This window comes from Uloborus diversus, chromosome 5 (genome assembly GCF_026930045.1).
Source record: "Uloborus diversus isolate 005 chromosome 5, Udiv.v.3.1, whole genome shotgun sequence".
Classification (NCBI taxonomy): Eukaryota; Metazoa; Arthropoda; class Arachnida; order Araneae; family Uloboridae; genus Uloborus; species Uloborus diversus.
This window is the reverse complement of record NC_072735.1, coordinates 84,311,135-84,334,877: the sequence shown is the minus strand read 5'-3', so window position 1 is coordinate 84,334,877 and position 23,743 is coordinate 84,311,135.

The window sequence follows — 23,743 nt, the reverse complement described above, 5'->3', positions numbered from 1 at the left end:
GGTAGTCGAAGGCTTAAAACTCCAAGAGTCGGAGTCATTCATCCCCCCCATCAAAGTCCGAAACTCTGCCATGTTTGCGGAGTTGGCGTTTGAGTTTGATTCGAACTTCACCTGTTTTGAGATAAAGGAGTCGAAGCTGGAGCCTTGCTTTTTTTCTGACATGGATAGTCGCGTGCACCTTTGAGGTAGTTCCGGCAGTTGAAAGCCAAGTTAAATGTATTTTAGTTTAAAATTAACGGTTACCTACTTACGTAAAATAATTTAATTTTAAATATTATTTCAGTTTGAATGCTATTGAAAAATCGATGAAGGTGCTGCATTGAATTATATTAGCAGTGTCCAGACAAGAAATAATAGCATTCATAAACTAACTCTTTATTTCTCGATTCGTTAGAGAGAAAAAATGAAGCCATCAGCACTTTCAAGGTATTAACAGTTGCAGAAATTTCTTTCATCGTTCACTTTTGAAGCACATGGGGGAGCGAAGAAAAAAATAACAACAACAAAATATCACATTGTATAACTTAGTTCTCACTCATGAAAATGTTTCTCATGCTGTGTTTGTATAAAGAAAGGGAAATAAATTGTTTTAATTTACATTAAAAAAGTACTTTTTTGGAAATTTCGGGTAGGGGAGGGGAGGGGGAGAGGGCAAGGCTGCTGCCCTATTAACCGACTCCTTAAGTACGTCACTAATTTAAGCCACTGTCTAATAAAATAATCCATCAAAAAAAATAGTTCTCATGCATTACCTTATTAAATAATATTTTAACTAAATAAAACAAGCCATTAAATAGCATTTAAAAGTTACACTGAAACATAAAATATTCCACTGAACTAAATTCCGCCGGAAACACTAAGCATCACCAGATCATACCTTTTATTGCGTTAGGACTGGGCTGGGAAGAAATTTATGCCCCCCATTCTCACCCCCAACTCCGTTTGGTATCCAATTTCATTGAAGGATTAATCGATAAATTGGTCAAAGGATTAATTGATCTGGTCTGACGGAGGCAGATCAGATGAGAGATTAGTAACTACAGAAACTCCGCTAAAATGCAAAATAGTCCGTCAATTAAATATACCAAGTTATGAAAAATATTAAGAGTGCCATTAAAATGTTGTATAATTAAATGACTAGTGTTAAATATGGTGCAGACGCAAACGGTATTCGGCTGTTTTCGCTGAGGTAGAAAGTAATCTGAGCCACCAAGTGCCTGTGTACTTAGTTCTATGTTTACCAGAAAGAACTTTACGAGTAAAAGCCTGAACCCCATTGACAGCTTCAAAAAAAAAAAAAAAAAAAAAAAAAAAAAAAAAAAAAGCCAGGTGAATCCAACAATAGCGTTGATAATTTCTCTCTCTTCTTTTTTTTTTTTCTTTCAAAGTAACGCACCCTCTTTTCGGTAGCGTAACCCACTGAATTGGACACTTCATCGTCACCTTGGGGTTGCCCCCCCCCCCAAGTTGGCTTAATGGCAGACACGCGCAGCCGCAGATTATAGAATTATCGTTGAAAATTAGGGGTGTGCTACCCTGCAGTTGCGGGGGATTGGCGGTCAGGAAACTCCCTCGATTTTCTTTCACGAGAGATCATTAAGCCGTTGAATAGGATTGTTGGGCGATGGATGCAGTGATTTTGAGGCATTATTATTTTATTTTTTCGGAAATTGTCTAAATTATCCAGGCGGATTGGGGGAAAAAAAGAACGCAGTTCAAAATTGGCCTAAAACGTAAAAACTAATTGCATTCCTTACACAGTTATATTCTACTTTTAAGCATAATTTTTGAAGTCGGCGCAAAAACAATAGATTAAATTATACGTAACAATGAATCAATTACAAATATGCATTTTAATGAACCCAGGATCTTCAGTTAAATAACATTTGTTTGATGGTACGAATGTTTTGTTTTTAATTTTAAGCTGTTGTTGAAAAATTTTAACGAAATATAATTATTGGTTGCACATGATTTTATCTGTCGTTTTTGGGCAGACTTCTAAAATTATGTTTAAAAGTTATATATGTGGTGCTAAAGACATAGAATCAAATTTTTCCTTTTAATTTTGAAGATGTTTGTATTTTTTAACAAAGTGTTAAAAAATGTATTCCTTTTAGCGAAAATAGGTTTTAGAAGTACAGTGAAATCTTGTTATAACGAATTTGAAGGGACCGCAATTATTTCGCGTTGTAACGTTATTCGAGCAACGTAGTGAAAATTATATAAATCGGGACTGAACATTTATTTCATTCAAACGGATACTTTGTTGCATTGGTATTCGTTGTAACGGGTTTTCACTGTAGTTATAATGTTACCATCACGAAATTTTATCTTATTTTTTCCTATAAATGCTCTAGATTATGTATTAAAAAAAAGTCTTTCATAGGAATAAATTCTCCAATCTGATGTGAAATTACCATTAATTTGTTTATAGGAAAAAAATGAACATGGCATGAGGAGGGGGGGAATTCTTTTGCGAACTACACTGTTAAAACTACAGGTTGCATTCGGCACCTTTCAGGGGTGAAACGCTTGTTCACCAGCGGCACCCAATACGGAGCCGAAATTTCACCTCTAACTAGGGTGAAAAACAGGCACCTTTCAAAAAGTAGGCAACCGGGGTGAAAAGAATGAACCTTCGGAGAGAGAAATGGCACCCTTACTGTAGATCCTCCCCCCCTCCCCCGTATTGTGTGCGTTTTTGAATACAGTTGTGTATTTTTCTTTTTTTAATAGTTTTGTTTTGATTCATGATAGTCTACGTTTTGCACACTTTTCACATTGCATGAATTCAGTACTGGAAATGATTAAAACTTGTAATTACAGCATTTGACCATATTTCAGAGTTTTCAACATAGTTAAGAAGTGCTCATTGCTTTAATTCATCTGATCGTTCTCTACATCAGTGTTTCTCAACCTCTTTTGACCCACGGGTCGGTAAAAACAAATGAAAAACATTGCGAACCTGTGAAATTTTTATCCTTTTCTTAAAAATAAATAAAATAAATAATAATAATTATAATAACTCTCGGGGCGGTAAAAAACTTGTGAAAAAATTCTGCGTACTGATGAGTTTTTTTTTTTTTTTTGTTTTGTTTTTTTTTTTTGTTTTACAAAGTAATATTAAAAATGAATAAAACAATAAATATCTACAGACTTTATTTGGTATCAAAGAGTTGTCACAAATATATTTAAAGTTAAAGACGAGTAATTATTTGAATAATCATAGTTAAGTTAATGATCATTTGTGAGAAATAACCGCACCGAAAGTAAAGTGTAAATGTACTTATGAATTATTTACACGAACAGCCAAAAATATTCTGGGATATTAAAGTTACGATAAAACAAAATCGTTTCTAAAACGTTCAACATTTCAATCAAAATAACAATAAAATAAAATGCGCATAAAATTTTTCGACAGTTAAAAATTTAAAGAAACTCCTAACACTATCGAATAACCGCTAACAGGAAATGATTCAAACACTTGAACGAAAAAGCAAAAGAAAAAGATAGACGGAGAGAGATTTCTTTTTTATTTTTTGCGCTCGCTACAGGAAGCACAAGAATCATTTTTATTTCGGTTCTCACTTGTTGGTTATTGAAAATATCATTGCGGTTACTATTTCGGTGATTAAATGCTGCTTATCGAGTACTCAAGAAAATAATGATAGATACATTTAGTAGCGTTTTGTGTGAATGATGGAATTTTCACGATAGTAACGGTAACCTGAAAATAAACAACTAACGGTACTACGGTATCGTAACGGACTAACGGTAACTGAAAAGCATTAAACGTACTCTTAACTATGTTTGAAAGCCCTAAAAGCTACAAAGTGATCAAAAGCTGTACTTAACTTGTTATTTTAAAGAATTATCCTACAAAAGTTGAGATTTAATCCAATAGTGTACTTCATTCAATGTGAAAGACGTAGAAGCCACGCGTAGAGCAACCTATCATTCGTCCGCCATATTGAAGTGGTTGAATGGTGAATGTATGCCGGAAGCGCATGCGCCAGCAAGTCATTTAGCGATTGCTCGCTGTTTTGGCACCCCTGTCTACGACTGTCTGCAACTTTCGCACCTCTGCTTTACTTCCTGGCCAGTATGGCACCCTTGGTCACCATGCTTTCACCTTAGGGGAATATATTCACTCGTCTGGAACCTCTGGTTATAACAGTGTACTTCATGTCACACATTATTCTTTTAAACTACGAAGTTTAAATTTTGCAAAAGTTTTAACGAAAGAGGCTGAACTTTTTGAGCTTCGAAGTAAAATTTTGAAGTTAACATTTTTATGTAATGGTAAAGAGGTTGCCTGTAATATCGAAATTCGTGTATGCAACATATTTACAGTTTTTCTTCTTTAATGACATTGTTTTTGTGATTCTTTTTTTCAGTTTCAGGATAGAAACACACATTTCAAATTTTTATCGAATTGTTTACGCATCCAACTAGAGTTTTAAATCATACATATATCTCTCTTTCAAAATGTAATGTATTGGATTTTTATTGCAATACAGTTAGAAGAACAAATACATAGTAATATATTTCTGCAAAGATTATTCTTCCAATTGTAGTTGTAATCTCTGTTTCCCGGGAAGCACCTGATATAAATCACTCATATGCACAAAATGGCTTTTTGAATATTCTCATCGTTTGGACTTAGAAATCGGAATTGCGTCTGGGCTCGCGTTGCTGAAATGGTATAATGTCTTTCCGCATTTTCAATCCAGGGCCGTCCGAAGGGGGGGGGGCGAATGGGGCAATTGCCCCGGGCGCCACGAAACGAGGGGGTACCGCAAGGCGCTCCTCGTTTTGACGGAATGCGACGACATTCAAACCAAATGAGAGGCGCCTTGCAACGCCCCTCATCTATAAAATACCCCGATTGTATAAAATTAAGGGCGCCTTGCGGCGCCCCCTCATTTCGTGTATAATAGATACACAGTCCTAGACCTCTCTCTATATATTCCTCTCTCTAAGTCTCCAAAACATTCGTTTAGTTTGTATCATTGAAGCAGATATAATTTCTGAGAATATAACTGTTTAAAATCAAACAAAAGGCACTCCTCCTTTGTCTAATTCTCACCAAATTTGATTGAATTCTGCACTTGCGTGCAGTGACATAACTAGAAAAAAGTTTTAAGGAGCACATTGAAAAGACATTTTTTTTTTTTTTTTGATCGGATAGGAGAAAGGTCAAAAGGTGTCCGATCAAAATTTTGAAATTTTTACTTTAAAAACGTAATTTTAGCTTTAAAAACGCGATTATAAGCCATATTTATTGGCCTAGGTAATGAGGGGAGGAGCTCAGAGACTGTTTCCGCGATCGATTATTATTTTTTAAATAGATTAAAATCAATTTCTTCTCCCCCTGCAAGTTTTCGAAATCGAAGTTTCAAAAACGCAACTTTAGACAAACTTTGAAAATTTTATGGATATGATGATCTGGAGCATTTCCCAGGAAGAGTTCAAAATTATGTTCTAAAAAATTCAAGCAATATTTTACATTTAGGGACTATTCCACTTTAAAATTTTGTAAGTGTCGTTTAAAAAACCCATTGCTTGTGATATTAAAGAAAGGCCGCCTTACACGAATATTTTCTTAAAATCAAGTCTTAAAACGCAATTTGTAATGCCATATTTTGAAGTATTAGAGCCAGTGATTTTTCGAAATTAGAGCTCCATAAAAACGCAATTCTGAGCGATTTTCGATGTTGTTGAGTATTTGTAAGCTTCTCCCTAAAACTTAAATATTTGATGCAAAAGAATAACATCTTTGTTTTTAACATATATGAAAGTTGGTATTAAGTTTGGGACAAGTAAAACCAAAAAACTCTTGAAGATAATCATCGGATAAGTCCAGATCGAAATTTAATTTTGATGTAATTTATTTCGATAAATACATTTTCTATTTATAATCAGCAAGTTGTTTATTCGTGTTCTTAGTTTGATCAATATGAATAACCAATCTAGTTTTAATTGTTTGTTTTTTATCTAGTGGGATAATATTTTACTAGATAAATATTTGGATTTTTAACACTTCCATTTTTCAAAAAATTTTTGTGGCATTAATGTTTTACAAATATTAAAAACAGATTCATTGCTTGTGTTTTAATTTTTATTATGCATAGCCCTCTTATTGTTCTGTTCATTAATACGTAAAAAATTCAAGTATGACGCATTCACGCGTATTATGCACTGATATTATAACTATTTTGCTTTTTCTGTGTGTATAGGGGGGGGGGGACGCCAGGAAACTTTCCCCTCGGGCGTCGTCAGCTCTTCAGACGGCCATGTTTCTATTTGCTTGGTAGCAGATCACAGGTGGAAACTGGTTTAGTCATTACCAAATAACTCTTTAACGTACGTGAATGATATGAAATGACGTGTATGATATGTTGAGGTAACATACATATTTGCTTCAAACATTTGGCTTATCGCAGAGGTTTTCCCTAAAGTGAATCGAGGTTGACAGCCTACTCTAGCTGAGAATCGATTTGCTGCATGTTTCTTTGTAATCACAATACCAATTTGCGAAAAAAAAACAACAACAACAATTTAATGTACACGAATCATTATCGCGCAATCACCATGTTAACACTGCGTTACACTGAACGTCCTATCGGTAGTTAACTGCGACCGTCTTCCAGCTGCCGGTTGATGCAGCAACTGTTTCGTAAACTCGATTTCGGGCGCAGGCGGGGGGCGGTCCACTAAATGGGCACGCTTTGCCGGACCGAGGGAAACGGCCGGAGCTAACTTCGTTTCGGACACCGGTTATAATAATGGGTGTACGCGTTCGCCTAATGTCTCAATGGGACTAATTCGATGGAAGTGAGAGCACTTCGCTCGCTCGAGCACTGACAGCTTGAGGGGAGCGAGCACAAATGGCTTTTCACTTCGTCGGGAAGAGATTCTTCTCATTTTATAAAATAATAGCAATTAATAACAATAATTGCAATAATAACATCCTCATATAAGTAATAGACGATGATCGAGAAACCCGCGTGCTTCAACAATGAAACTTGCACCACAGCATGATAATTTGATATGTTTTGGTAATGTTTGACATGCTGGGAAAGGCTTTATTGTGACAAGGCTGAACTCGATCCGGCAACTTAACAGTTTTACTGGTAAGACTCATTTTAGGGGAACGTAGAAACGAAAAAATGGTCAATAATGAGCGCTACCTACTGAAGTTGAGGGTTTATCCACTGGAGCTAGGGTTACAATGTTAACTTTGAAAATATCACCAAACAGTCAATGGCTTCGTTCAAATGTAGAAACAATCTTCACCTGTCACACCTTGACGGGCGACTTTCTAGTTAATAATATTAATAATAATAATAATAGCAATAATAATGATGATAATATTAACAACGACGACGACAATGACGATGATGACGACGATGACGATGATGATGATGGTAGTAATAATAGCAATAATAATAATAAAGCTAATAAGACAATAATGATGACAGCAACAACAACAATTATAATAATAACAACAGCAATAATAATAATACTTACAGCAACAGCAATAATAATAATGATAATATTAATAATAATAATTGCTATCGCAATAATAACAACAAAAATAACAACCAATGACAACAATAACCAATAATGGCTGATTTTGCCACTGGCCATACTACTTGTAAACGTTCATTTTCTTGTAACCCAATGCAGATTTTCCTGGCTTATTCGTGGCTGTGCACTAGCATGTTCTCTAGCTTTAGTAAAATAGTTTCGCCCCTTTTGAAGCAATCAATCAACAATTGACTTGACTAAGTTATTACTTCATGAAATATTCATTGCTAAAACTTCGTGCTAAAATAATAGGTGAAAATTAAACAAAAAAAAAAAAAAAAAAAAAACCTGTGACCCTCTTCCTCCAATCAACTCTAATTTGAATTCTGAAACTTTGAATTCAAATTATGTTTTTTGCAATCACAAGTTGCGACAAGACCCTACTCATTAGAGTTATTGTTTCTAGAAATGGCTCCCCCCCCAATCATGTCCCTCCTCCTGGGTGGTTATGTGTGTATAGTTGTGTGTGTGCACGTAGGTCTGTGTATGTGTGTAAAGGCGCGCGTGTAGGCGAGGGTGTATGAGCATGCGTGTGTAGGACATGGACGCCACCACCCAGCAGAAGTGGATTCCGGGGGACAGTGCTCAGGACCAGAGCAGCCGTGCCACCGCCGGTGGGCGGTGGTGCTGCTGGTCCAAGCTGAAAAAGGAACCACAACGTCAAGGACTGCCAAATGAGAACAATAAGCAATCGTGATTTCTCAAAAAAAATAAATAAATAAATAAATAAATAAAATAAAAAAAAATAAAATTAATTTGAATTCTGAAATTTTGAATCCAAATTATGTTTTTCGCAATCACGAACTGAGACAGGACCCTACTCATTGGAGTTATTGTTTCTAGAAACGGCTCCTGCGCACGAAATATATCTTCAAATTCTGCCCGAAATATGTCTTTAAAAAACAAAACTTCATGTGACGATGCAAATATAACTACATTCTCAAGTTTATGATTATCGTTTGGTGTGGTTGACAGGAAGTGAGGAAGAATTAGTCGAAGGAAATATCACGTGATCAACTTCTAGGTATCGTGCATATAAATCAACGCGACAATGAGGTTTTTTTTTCACATTTTCAAAAACATATTGCAAAAAAGAACTTTCACTTCTTACCTTGTGCCCTCTTGGATTTGTTTTGTAACGCTCTAACACCACACTGATAAACATCTTTGGTTCATACGTTTGACCTATGGCTAATTCCTTTTCAGATTGGATCCGGACCCCCGTTGTCTTCTCCGCCTCCGCCAATCAACTTAAATCCACGCGGCACCCCCGACTTGATCACGTTGATATCACGACTCAGTGCATCGAACATTACGTTCCTCTTCACCCCTAATTCATGGCAATTAGCCTCTCGCTTCGCCTACCTCTGCAGCTCCCCGGACGGCGGATGAGAGCCACTCTGGAGTGGAGAGGCCCTTATTCGAACCCAATCTCTTTTGCGCTTTGGGATGTTACTGTTACAATAGTAATTACGTACAGTTGTGATTGCAAAATGTGTAGCATGAATGAAGAAATGAATCGTAGTGGTGAATAATTGAATAAATAAATCTTATATAACTAGCTGCGTCGCCCGGCTTTGCACGATCTACCTCGAAGATAAAAGTTATGTCAAGAGACACGTGTTCAACAATCAGCGGTGAACGAAAAAAAAAAATCAGTAAAATTTTCCGGCAGATTGCAGCAGTGGCGTAGCGACAAAAAATCCTTGGGGGGGGGGATGGGTAATTTTTTCTGAAGTTTAAAGTATATATATATATATATATATATATATATATATATATATATATATATATATATATATATATATATATATATATATATATATATATATATATATATATATATATATTACTCTTTATCAATTAAACCACAAAGGTTATTATTATAAACCAATCTCTTCTTTGAAAATACCTTGATCAATACTGCTGTCATAAGAAGGAAAACCATGTCTCCAAGAGAAAAAATGTTGCGCAAAACAGAAAGACATAAGCTTTTTACCGTCATAAAAGCTATTATATTAAATAAAAATCTTTTACCTCATAAACAGAACCCTTCAAGTTCCACTGAAAAATGATTTTTTGGGGCTCATGGGGGGGTCTGACCCCCTTATCCCCCCCCCCATGGCTACGTCACTGGATTGCAGAAAAATATAAAAAAAAGGAAACATTTTAAGTCCCCCGATTGCAGGAAATGCCCCAAAAGAAAAAGCAGAATTTTATTTGTTCATATTAGAGAAAAAAAAATGGCAACAGATCTTTCGTTTAATGATTTTCCTCAAGCTACAAATTTCAATAAAAGTATTGTTACAGAAAGTTGAGATGAAGCACTGAATAATAATTTGAATGGAGTAAAGCCGTCGAAAAATAGGGATTTTATGTCGAAATATAAGTGTCATAATTAATAGTTTTTAATTGATATCTCCACTAATTATTATCGGAGGTTTTTGTTAAATAGCCAGACATAAAGACGGGAAGATTACGAATCCATAGATACCTGGTTCGATGATCAGTTCACTGTCGTTCGGGAGAAGTAACTTGGACATACATAAATAGTTGCATACATAGATACATAGGTACATACATAAGAACATATGTTCAGTTTTTAATTATTTCAGATAATTAAAAACTGAGCGTATGTACCTATGTATGTGCTTTTTACAATGTTTACGATTTGATTTTATCCATACGCTAATACATAATTTATATTTAATTTATAAAGAAACTCAATCTTTTGTAAAAATTAAAAATAATATTTGCTAAATAATAATAACAATAATAGTAATGATAATAATAATAGCAATGATGATAAGAAGAAGATTATTAATAATGATGGTAATAATAATAATTATTATTATTTCTGTTAAACAATTAACACCAACACCAACAATGATAATAATGAGGATGAATAACAACAAAAATAATTGCATTTCCTTTCAGTAAACTTATAGCCTACAACAGAGGTTCCCAAACTTCAGGCGACACCGGACCCCCTCTGGAAAAATTACGACTAATCTAAAATTTTCTAATATATTTTTACGATTTATTTCCTAAAATTTTATTTATTCATTGTTCTGTATATTTTTCAGAGCTCTTTTCTGGTTTTCATTTCTTACATTATTATTTTGAGTTATGGCAGTAAAATTCTATTTGACATTCAATTAGGAATAAAGCGTTTCTTAGGAAGCAAAAGCCTTTTTTGAAGTATAATATCCCAGCAGGAAAAGTGTGCCTTAATGTTTGCATTTCACTTACTATAGTTTTGTAACAATATGAACTTTGTCATGTACAGAAAATTAATCAATGTGTAGTGTGGTCAGGGGCGGATCCAAACAGAATTCTCGGAGGGGGCCATTTGGAAAAAAATAATACTTTGGAAAATTTTGAATATTACAAATATAGCCCACCTTTAACCAGAGCATTTTTTAAGGATTTTTTACTAGGCAACACAAGTTTAACATAAAGGCTATATCCGTCTTAGTAATTTTTCTCTTTTCTTAACAAACGTGTGCATATATCGTCGCCTCAAAATGGTATTCCTGTAATCAGTACTGTTTGTTCTGAGGTGACTCTATAGGAAATTCTGTTTTGAGAGGAAGCCGATATGAATCAACCGTAAGTATAATATTAACTCCGAAGTAAAGGGGGCGGGGGAGAAAATTTTCTCGGACCCCATTTACTTGCAATTCTAAAATTTTGTAATTTGTACTCTTAATAACGCATTTTAGACGATTTTGGTAATGTTAGAGAAGAAGAGATTTGGTGGCGCTCCCTTGTTTATTTTTCGAAATTGTAGTTCTACGAATGCAGTTTTAGACGATCTTTGATGATGTTAGAGGGAGGAGACATTTGAGGGCCCATCTAAGGAAATTTTTCCGATTTATAATCTTAGAAATTCATTTAAACTGTCTTTCATAATATTAAGGACTCGAGTGCAACTTCATCTCCCCCTTCCCGCCCATTTTTCGAAATTGGAACTTTAAAAACGCAAACATTATCTTCAATAATGTCAAGAAGAGGGAGGTTCGGGGGTTCTCCAGCAGATTTTTTTTGCAATTATAGAGCTAAAAACGCAGTTCAGTACGATCTTTTCGTCATGATACGTGGAGGAGAGATTCAAGGGCCCACACCAAGAAAATCTTCTAATTTACAATTACAGTCTTAAAGATGCATTCTAATTATCTTTGGTAATGGTAGGGAAGAAGAGGGTTGGAGTACTCCCCCGGAAATTGTTAGAAATTGTAGCTTTAAAAAGGCTGTTTTAGAAGATTTTTGGTGATGTTAAGGGGAGGAGAGATTAAAAGGCTCAATCCCAGGAAATTTTTCTAATTTATAGACTTTAAAAACGCATTTTAGTCTATCTTTGGTAAGGTTAGAGTTTGAGGAGTTTCGAAAGGAACACTTAGAACAAAAAAATTGATTCGATTTTTTTTTCAATTTAAGCTAGCAAAGAGTGTTTTAAAAAACTACTTGAAACTTCATTAGTGTGGGTTTATGACTCCTCGGCATTGTTTTTATATTGATATTAGACTTCGAGGAGTAATAGAGATCTTTTTTAATATTTAGCTCTAAAAAAGGTTTTTAACTGTTTTTGAAACTTGCTCAGGGTGACCATGGCCCACCTCTCATTGTTTTCCTTATTGTTTTACTTTGTATGCATTATAGCGGAAATGTTTTGTATTTTTGCTCAAAAAAGGGGGATTTTAACTATTCTTGAAATTTTCTCGGAGGGGGCCATGGCCCCTATGGCCCCTTCCGTGGATCCGCCCATGAGTGTGGTTACCACCAGGAGCTCCGAGGAGGGGAGGGGGAGGGGAGCTGCTGCGTCCTGCATGTACTTAAGTAAGAAGTTTTGTGCTTGTTTTTTGATTTAAAATATCGTTACTCGTCATCAAACTCAACTATATTTAATGTTTTCGCTGGATAGCACCGCGGCCCCCTGGCATGGCCTTGCGGACCCCCAGAGGTCCGCGGACCACAGTTTGGGAAACTCGGGCCTACAGTACATTCTTAAAACTGACTAAACCGTCTGAAAACGTTTTCTTATGGAATATTTTTTTTTATCTGCTTTGTAAATTTTAATTCAGTATTCAATTGAATTTTATGATACAATCATTTGTCTAAATCATGATTTGTGATTTCTCAATGAGCAAGAATTTCATAACATAATCTAAGGTTCCTATCCGCGTAATTCATAATCCTCGCACTTGAAGTCCAACGCATTTTGTCCACAATTTCCACCGTTAATCGCCGTGTGGCGTGCGCCTCGAATAGTCTGACGTCTAGGAATTAATTGAAATATGAATAATACATCTTCTTCACCGTTTCAGAGGGGAAAAAAAGAAACAACTAAACAGATTGCGTTAATTGCTTTGTATGAGATACCGAAATCGCTGGACTTCTACCACTTGATGTCCACTGTCACGCTAGTTGCCTGTCTTTCGAAAATGTCGTAAAACTTTCGGAGTAATTATTTTATACGAGAGTCCATTAAAAGAGTTTAAATGACCGTGCTAAGCAGCTCGTTGCTGGTGTTTTGCATGAGTCAGAATTACAGTCGACGCTGGATTTAACGTTGTGGTATATAATTTCACATCTGTTCAGAAGAGTTCTCAATTGTATTTTGGAAATTTATGGCAATCTGGGACAGCTCTTTAAAGATGTAGTAACGTTATCATTACTTTTTGAAGGTCTTATACCAGTCACGAGCAAGAATCAGAGAAGCAAGAATAGAAACCTTTAATAATCGTATTAAATAAAATATATTGTTTTATACGATAGATTAAAAGAGTTTAAATGTCCGTGATTTGCTTAAGTCAGAACTACTAGTAGACCATGGGTTTCGAAATTTTCCGATTAGCGGCACCCTTTGAAGAATAATAATTTTCGTACGGCACCCTTGTCTATCTCCCTTAGCTATGGGCAACGTCGTTCTTTTTAATGATCCGTTCATTCTTTTGATCCGTTCATTCAACTCGTTCATTTCAACGACTTCGTTCATTTAAAAAAGTTGCAGGTCATCTTTGTGCACGACATGCTCACGTACATTCGAAACGTTTCAATATAAATCAGTAATATTCTTCGAAGGAAAAATAACTAAAATGATCTAAAAGTAAGAAAATATGCCTATGTAAAATGAATAAAAAAAAAAAAAAAATCAGGTTCAGATGTAGAAAATTCAGAAGTATATGAAGAATAGATCATACTTTACAAACATCTTGCGCCTTCAACTACAAAAAACAAGCATTTTAATTTGATGATTAATTAACAACGCACGACTACGACACTTGAATTGAATTATAATGTTTTTAATGGGTACCTGACAGAGAATTTCAATAGAACTAAATAAACAGGAATATCTAACAAATCAAATGCTTGTTTTACTCAATGGGACGATGATATTTATCTTGTTTCTTATCTTTTAGTGTTTTTGCCGTAACCGAGTCCCCCCCCCCCTTTTCAAAACTTTTTTTTATTTTAACACATTCCATTTTAACCTAAGATGCGAAAAAAAAGAGTGATATAATAAAGTGAGTAACAAGCAAACGCGTAGTTAACAAGCAAGCGTTTTAGTTTGATATCCGAAAACGGTAAATTTAATTTATTGCTATTATATCAAACTGATAGAAAATTTTAATTACAAAAGATTGATCTTACTTAATAAAACTATAACAGCATTTAACAAACACTAAACTTGTTTCTTGGCTTTTATGTCCTTATTTGGATTTATTAATATCTTCATTTAAAACTCGCGCTAAAAAACTCGGTTAAAATCGAGATTGACAAAGTAAAATCGACTCCTCCTATTGTTGAAATCGATCGAAATGTATCCTATGTTACTGGGGTCATAATCAGGGCTGTGTAGTCGAAGTCGGAGTCGAAGAGTAGGAGTCGGACTGATTTTGGGGCAAATGAGTCGGAGTCGGAGTTGTTAGAAAGCATGCCGACTCCGACTTCGGGCTTCTTTTTTTCTTTCATTTTCACTAACTCTCCTTGCACTTTTTAAAAACTGACTACCAATTGAAATGTTAGGCAACCAAACATGTATAAAAAGCTACTAATGAGATAATAACTGCCATTATGGCAATCAGCTAGCTTGAGTGCTTACCGAACTTTCTGTAGCCGTCCCTCCGTTTGTTTGTTTTTTTAATTAACTAATAGCAACTGTCAGCAAACGGTTTTGTTGCCTAACATTTTCAAGTAATCACTTTCAAATAAAAATAGAAATATAGTGTTTTGTTCGATCTCAGTTATAAAATAGTAAAAGGAACGTAACAATTTAGTAAGTCGAGGCCCGTAGTTCAGGTGGAATCTTTTGAGGGTGATCGGCAAATTCAAATAAGGTCTGGCGCGAAAGCACGAATCCAAAAGAACCGATGAAATAATCTGTTTTTTTTTCTTTATTAACACTGTTTTTATAAGCTTGGTTTTCACTACAAAGTATGGAACAAAATAAGTGTAAATAATTTCTTGATTACAACACACAATAATTGCAGTTAATCTTAAAATCTTCGTATTAAGGTTAATTCTAAAGCAGCCAATAAAATTGAAATTAAAAATTTAGCGAAGAAGAAATATAGGTACAGTAAAAGCTATTCGTACAAATTTGTATACCGCCGCATTTTGTGTAAAATTAGCTCCTGACGTGTATGTGCCCAATTTTCGTTGAAATTTTATTGATGAAATATATTTTAAAATATATTCGGGAAATTTTTCAGAATTAAAGTATTTTTATTTTTTATAAACTCTGAAATTAACTTTGGCTGTCACCTACCAGATGGGTTCACCCGGGTCAAACCACGCCCTCTCAAGAACTTGGACTTGGAAAAAAAGCTTTTTTTAACACGCTTTTATTAGCTTCACCTGTATTTTTCTCTCAAGTTACAGCTTTCAAAAATTTAAAACACACGATTTGATCAATATCTATTTGTTAAACATGAAAGGGGGGGGGGGGCAAATTACAGCTAATCCTTTACATTTTTTTTAAAAAGGGATTTAAGTCATCTCACTTTTAAACTCGTAACTACTGGAAAATTTTATTTTTAAATTGAATTTCTAACGTTGCATGGGGCGTCCTGGGTTTACAATAAAAAACAAAATACGAAATTTTTATAAAAAAAGAATTAATATTTCAATCTCTGTTTAGAGGTTTCCCCCCTTCCCCTGAAGAGAGAGAGAGGGAATTGAGAAAATACAATTATAAAAAAAATTTAAAAAATCAGGAGTCAGAGTCGGGGTTTTCAAAATCCAGGAGTCGGAGTCGACCATTTTTCTTCCAACTCCGCAGCCCTGGTCATAATAACGAATCGATTGACATCTTATTAATCGAAATCGGATGATTAGTTTAGCGCTACGGTGGAACATACGTAAATACAAAGAAAGAGATAAAATTCCAAAACTCGACTCCTCCTATTGTTGAAGTCGGTTCAAATGTAGCCTGTGTTATCCAGGCCATAATAACGAATCAATTGACACACTCTCAGAAATGGACTTTCAAATTTGACGAAATTTTCTTCGTTTCTGACGAAACGACTTCCAGGGATATGCTCCGAGCGAACATTTCGTCAAATTGAAGAAACTGCTTTTGTTAGTGGTTTGAGGATGCGAATTTCGTCAAATGTAACGAAATATTTCTTCATTCTAGTTTTGTCAAATTAACAATCATTTTCGTAGTTTTGAGAGCATTAGTTTCGTCAAATTAATTTCGTCATATATGAGGACGTTAATTTCGTAAATTTTTAAGAAAATTTATTTCCTTTTTTTTTTCTTTGAGCACATTATTATTATTATTATTTTTTTTTTTTTGAGAATACAGTCGAACCTCGTTAATTCGAACACGCTTAAAACAAATAACTGCTGGAATGAACTTTTTTGCAATCTTTGTCTTATTGTTTATTGTTTTTTGGATAAAGCGAACCAACTTTTTATAATAATCGATTTTAATGGTCCCTTTAAGTTCGTTATAACGAGGTTCGACTGTATTTTATAAGATTCGTGTGCGTGTGATCAAATCCTAACTTCAGAATCTTACCACCGTAGTTTCCCACTTTATTACGTATAGTCACTTCCACAGGCCCGTCATTTACGAGGTCAGGGGGTCAATTGACCCCCCCCCCCTCCCGTCTTGATTTTTGAACATTCATGTTTTTATACATGACTGGCCGTTGTTTTAGTTCGTTTTCTGTAAAATTTTTATTGAGTACAGACTCTTTGTCATATTTGGGAAAAAATTGAAACAACGGGCCTGCAGCCCCCTCCCCCCCATCAAGAAAAAGACAAGTAATTGTTAAAAAAAAGAGGCACATAAAATATGTCAAGCGAATTTTTATTTATGTAAAAATGCAAACAAACAACTTCTTAAAAAGGTAAAACAAATAATTGCAGATTAAACTCCCCATGATATCTAATCAACCCCTCCCCCCCATAATGGGGGTTTTCCTTCAAAAAATCTAATTTTTGTCGGATATTTTCCAAATTTGGCACAGAGGTTCGTTATTGGAGGCTCGGGAATTCACACAAGGTCGTTTATGTCCCTCTATGTGGGGGGTGGGGGGGACAGACAACCCCACATTGGGGGTTCTCCGTATTTAAAAAAAAGTTTTTGTCCGATCTTTTTTAAATTTGCCACAGAGGTTCTTAGATGCTCAGGAATCACGCAGGGTAGTTTTCATCACTTTATAAGGGGAGGGGGGGCGAGGGGGGGGATCTTTGAAAAAATCCAATTTTTGTCGGATCTTTCCAAAATTTGACACATAGGCTCTTTGATGCACGGGGATTCACGCAGGGTAGTTTTCGGTCTTCTATGGGGGGGAAGGCAACCCCTATGGTAGTTTTCCTACAAAAAATCCAGTTTTTGTTGGATCTTTCCGAATTTGGCAGAGTTTCGTTATTTAATGCTCAGGAATTCTGATAGGGTGGTTTTCTTTCCGCTATGGGGGGCAACCCCCATACGGGAGGGGTTCTTATAGAAAAACAGTTTTTATCATATCTTTTCCAAATTTGGAACAGAGGTCCTCTGATGCTCGGGAATTCACACATGGTAGTTTTCAACCCTCCATGATGGGGGGGGGGGGGGAGCAACACCGCATTGGGGGTTCTCCTTATATAAAAAAAAAATTTCCGATCTTTTCTAAATTTGCCATAGAGGTTCTTTGATGCTCAGGAATTCACGGAGGTTAGCTTTCGTCAATGTATGGGTGGGGGGGGGGGGCAACCCCGATGGGGTTTTCCTTGAAAAAAAAATTTATTTTTTGTCGGATCTTTCCAAAATTTGGCATAGAGGTTCGTTCATTGATGCTCAGGAATTCTCATAGGGTGGTTTTTGCCCCGCTATGGGGGACAACCACCAAATGAGGGGTTTTCTTACAAAAAACCAGTTTTATCATGCCTTTCCCAAAATTGTCACAGATATCCTTTGACGCTCGGAAATTCCCGTCTTCGTCCCGCTATGGAGTGGGAAACCACGTGTGTGTGTGGGGGGGGGGGGGTCTTAAAAGAACCCAGTTTTTGTCTGATCTGTTCCAAATTTGGTACATTTGTCTTTTGATGTTTTGGCATTCTCATAGTGTAGTTTTCGCCCCGCTATGTGTGGCAAACCCCATAGGAGTTTTCCTTATTAAAATCCAGTTTTCGTCGGATCTTTTCCAGATTCGGCCCAGATATCCTTTGATGCTGGAAATCCACATAGGATAGTTTCCCATAGGGTAGTATTCATATGGGGTACTACCCCATGTGATTAAAGAACCTATGTGCCAAATTAGAAAAAGATCTGACAAAAGCCTGGATTTTTGTAAGGAAAACTCCCCTAATTGGGGAGGGGGGTGCCCCTAAAGCGGAAAGAATATTTCAAACTGTTTGAACTACATCGCTACATCGCGATGTAAGGACGGCGATGCATCACGATGTTGAAATTCCTACATCGTCCTGCCCCTACTGGGAATATAAAAGTGCTACTTCCTCAGCAGACATTGGGTTCTGGAAAATCAAATCATGTGCCACTTTTATGCACAGTTAGATCGATATATGCTCGGGAGAAAATTGCTGAGAAGTTTCTTCATTGCATCGCATGAAAAATTCCAGAAAAAAAAAAAAATATTTTTATCCAACTTATACCACAAATTTCAAAGAAAAAGTACAATAAATTGGACAACTTTAAGTTAGTACATATTTGTTCTAAAGTTAGATACAGAAAATAAAATTAGATAATCTTAAGAAAAAGCTTACCTTTTTCTTTTTCTAATTAATTATTTGTTTTATTAATTTTGCTTGTATGTAGAATGTTTATTTGGCCACATGAAATGCATGCAATAATAAAATTCCTGGTTTTTAATACAGGAATTTTATTATTGCATGCATTTCATATTTCATACTTTGAAAACAATTCTCTGCCAAAATTGCAAAAGGTATTTGAAAATATAAATCTTAAAAAAATGCAGATGTGAAATAAATCTTTCGGTAAAATTAATTTAGTGTAATGTTCGTTAAATAATTATAAAAATATACCTTTGCTTTTCACCCCTAAGTTTTTATTTTTATTTTCAAACATGTGTAACATGAAATCAATGTATAATATACGAACATTTACAATATTGTTATAATTATGAAAAAGTCTTCGTCTGTCCTTGTTCCAATTATCTCCGTGATGTTGGATCCATCCTAAAAAAAGTTTTAGAAAGAGAATATATAACATAATAAGTAAAGGTTTAAGTCCATAGGTGTATGCCCTCATGCACATGGATCTTTTTTCTATTTCGAGGAAAGTTTTACGATTAAATTCATCAGTTTATTTCTGAAATAAAACATGTTTTCACGATATCTTTCAAAATCTGAGTTTTTTTTTTTTTTTTTCCTTAAGTTAAAAAGCTACGATTCGCTTGTGACTTTGAAAAGCATATGATTTAATTTTCATATTTTTCAAAATATATGATGATTTCAATGCTGACAGCTTTTTTTTCAAGCAGATTGCAAGAATGAGTTATTTTTACAGCGGATGAACAAAATTTTTATTTAGGCAGATAGACTCTCAGTTAGTTTCTGAAATTAATTTCTGAATAATATTCTAGAATTAGAGTTTCTTCAATTTATCGAGAATCAGCATTATTTAGCCATTAAACGAGTTAATTCTTTTGCACATCAAGTCGTGAATTTTCATTTTTTTGAGCTATAAAAAAATCAAAAGTGCGAAAATTGTTGATCTGTGATTTTTTTTTTAATTTATTTTTTATTTTAACCGATAGCCAAAATACACCGTTTTTCTTTTTTTTTTTTCGATTTTCGTGTTCCGTTTTCTTCACGAATGTTTTCTGAAGTACTCTCTCCCCCTACTCAAATTAGTTCCAATAAAGTACTTATGAATTAAGTAGTACTGAAACTGGTGATTATGATTTTATTTGCACTTTTTTCAGAGATTTTATTGTGCTATGTTATCAATAAACAACATTTACTTACCGAGCTTTACCTCCTTAAACCATTATCAAATTCGAGTCAAAAACCCAGGGCTACAACACTCGAAGCCAAGCTCCATTTCATAAGTTAACTAATAATTACATAGAGCTACCTTCTAGCTGATGGATAGGGATTTAGTAGAAAAAAAACTGATTTTTCTGCTATACTGGGGGTAGAGTACTTACAAAATGGGGCGTAGCTTAAGGGCGTGTGTACTTCGGATTTTTTAAACTCAGCTGGTAATGATTTTAAGAGGGAATGCTTGCCAAGTAAAGTTTTTAATTGATAGTATAGTACCTTGAAATCTTTAAAAAATATTCGAACAAAATCATAAAACCATGAGAATCAATCACTAGTACAAAAATATTCAAACGTAGCTCTACTTACTAGTTTGGGACGGAGACGAAGGGAGTATCACCTTTATCCTAAGCATATTTGATTTTTGAAATATGCAATTTTCACGCAGTAAATAAAAAAAAACGCCAAGGGAGAAGAGCTGCCAAAGATAGGGGAAACCCAATAACAAAGTGCATTTCCTTGTTTGTTTGTGTCTTGAGAACTAATTGACTGATATCAATGGATTTTTTTTTCCAAAGATTTATAATGAAAATAGGGACCAGTGTGGTGCAAACAAGCAAAGCTTGTTACTTCTTATCATATATTTTCATTATCCTTTTAATTTTTCATATATTTTCATTATCCTTTTAATTTTTCTTATATTTTCATTATCCTTTTAATTTTTCATATATTTTCATTATCCTTTCAATTTTTCAATTGAAGTTCGGTTAAATTTTCAGACATTTTACTTTGTATCCAGCAAAATCACAGCTCCAACAAAAAATTTGGATTTATTGGAAGTTCATCTATAAAATGCTTCTTAGTCTGATTTAATGTAGACCGGGATTTCTCACTTTTTGTTGACAATACCTTCAGGCGGCAAATATGGCAATAAAATTAATGCTGCATTTATTTTAGCTGTAGAAACTATGTATAATGGAAAAATTCATAATTATGACAAATCATGTAACACAAATTGACATAGAAAAACCTATAAGTTTAGTGTATGAAGTGGGAAAATAAACAAAAAATGCTTATTATTGTTATTACAATTTTCAAACATGCTGCTATACTATCTTTTCTTTTTAAATCGAGGTTAAACATTAAAACTCTACTTTCAATAATTTATTTTAACTTGCGGAAATTTTTTTAAAAATATTGAAAATATTCTGTTGAAATATCAAGCACAAAGATAGAGTTCTTTATGGAAATTAATATTTTCTCTATCTTAAAATGGTTTGTATTAAATTGATATTTACTTTACTTCATGTTTTATGCAAGTAAAAAAAAAAGGGCTCCACAAATAATGAACATAAGCACTTATTGCTAGAAACATCTGCTGCAGGGAAAGAGATTATATAAACAACATGGGATAAGCATTTAAAAGTCTTGTCTACGAGCTTAACAAAATAAAAGACGGTAACATTTCGGATCCAAAAGCTGATATAAACGGTTTGCATTTATTTTTTATTGCATCAAGCGCTATTTTTTTCCTCGAGTTTCATCGATTTTATTCAAAGATTGCTAAACAATTATTTTAAAATATTTTCTACGAACACTTTTGTGTTATAAAGTTCTTGATACTTTTTGATTATTAATTTCTTCAAAATCAATTTTATTTTGCTACTTAAATATTTCATGAAGTTTTGTAATATTGTTTACCCATTCCAAAATATTAATTTTTACTAATGGGTATAGCAATATTTCATTGAAAATGATAAGTTTGCGAACACTTTTGGGAACTACTGTATAAATTATTATATTGAAAAAAACATTAAATATAGAGTGGAAGAAGAAAAAATATCAATACTTACTGGGGGATTGGTACATAGTATTTTTTTAAGAAAATAAAAATGCGGAATGAAACAAATTTGAACTATTAAACTAAAAAATACACTTCGTTTAACAGAATTATTTTTGTAAAATTCATGGAGAAGAATGAAAACACATAACCATGTAATATATTCCACGTTGAAATTAAAAGCTTCAAAGTTCTATGCCATTTATAAAAGCGATGGATATCATCTGTGTTAGTTTAGCTACGGTGGAGTGTGTTTTTTTTTTTTTTTTTTTTGTAAGTTTAAATTCGTACAAATTCTTTAGTCATGTTTGTAATTTTTTTAACGAAATAAAGGAAGTACGTTTTTGGAAATAAATGTCAACAAACCAATATTCTCTTTTTCAAATAAAAAAAAATAACACTAGCTAAGCCTAACGTGGAGGTGACTCAAAGTTAACAACACACAGAATTCTAAACCTAATCGAACCGTTCGTTTTTAATTTTAATGTGTTTTAAATACAACAATAAACACAACACTAAACAAAAATCTAACAATACATAAAAGAAGGCACATTGCACATACAAATTTCAATAAATACTAACCTTTTTTATGAATCCTGTAGGATAATTTCCGTAAGATAATTTAACGAGCAAGTACAAGACTGAAACGAAAATTCCCAGAATGCACTGCAATATGACGAAATTGGGACGAAATAATTTCGTCAAAAATTTGAGATTTCTGGTTTCGTCAAATATCACGTGATTCGGTGACGAAAGGATCGTCGAAAATAACGAAATAGTGCTCGAGGATAGCCGAATCGTTAAAATTGAGCGTTTCATTTTTGACAGTGCACCTTATTCATCGAAATCAAATGAATAGTTAGGTACTTCGGTGGAACATACGTAAATACAAACATTCATAAACTGCTAAAATCATAACCCTTCCTTCTTGCTTCGCCGTAGTGGGGTAAAAAAGAAGAAGATTATATGGAAGCATCGAAGTGGTCGATTACAGAGATACGCCCACACTTCCAAGGACACTTTTGTGGTTTGCATGGACAATGGAATATGATCTAGAACTGAAATTCTGGAACTTGAACTTCGAGGTCGGGAAGGGTTCCAGCCGCACCTATTTGTGCCTGATTACTTTATTCCCCCCCCCCCCACTTCCGATTTTGTGGGTATTTACAGTGTCTCTCTTTGCGTTCGGCAAATATCTCAAAAGAACGTCAGGTAATCAATCTTTTTTTTTTTCGAACAGTTTCACTCGACTTCTGCCAGAAAGGCGGTGCAGTTATTTTCCTGCACAAATCATTGGAAGATTTTACCCTCTCATCACGAGTTCTATCCTTTTCTACTAAAATTATACAGCAGTACTTTCTGTATCCGGTTAGCACCTAGCTAGAATTTTCTTAGGGGGGGGGGTCCAAGGTTGCGTGGACTTCATATGAAAAATGAGCTGATGTGTGCATCACATGACTTCCTTTTACCCCAATTGAGTGATAATAGTGCCTTGGAGTAAGCAAAGAAACTTTAAGTATTTTTACCTCAAGTTTGTTGCGAACTGAAGAAAAAAAAAAACGTTCTATACAGATTAATTTTCCCAATATTGGACATTTTAGTGTGATTCAATGGTTAACTCTCCAAATGTCGCCAATAGTGGGCAAAAAAAGCCAAATTTATCGCCACGTTGGCGAAAAAAACTTGGCGACCAGAAGCTTGGCGATACATCGCCAAGTGACTTAAATTATAACACCACTTGAGTTTGCATTGAAATTAACCAAGGGGTAATAGACCTCCCCCCCCCCTTTGGAACATTCGAATGCAAACAAAAGGGGAGGTGCAAACCTAGACCCCACCTGGAGTCGACTT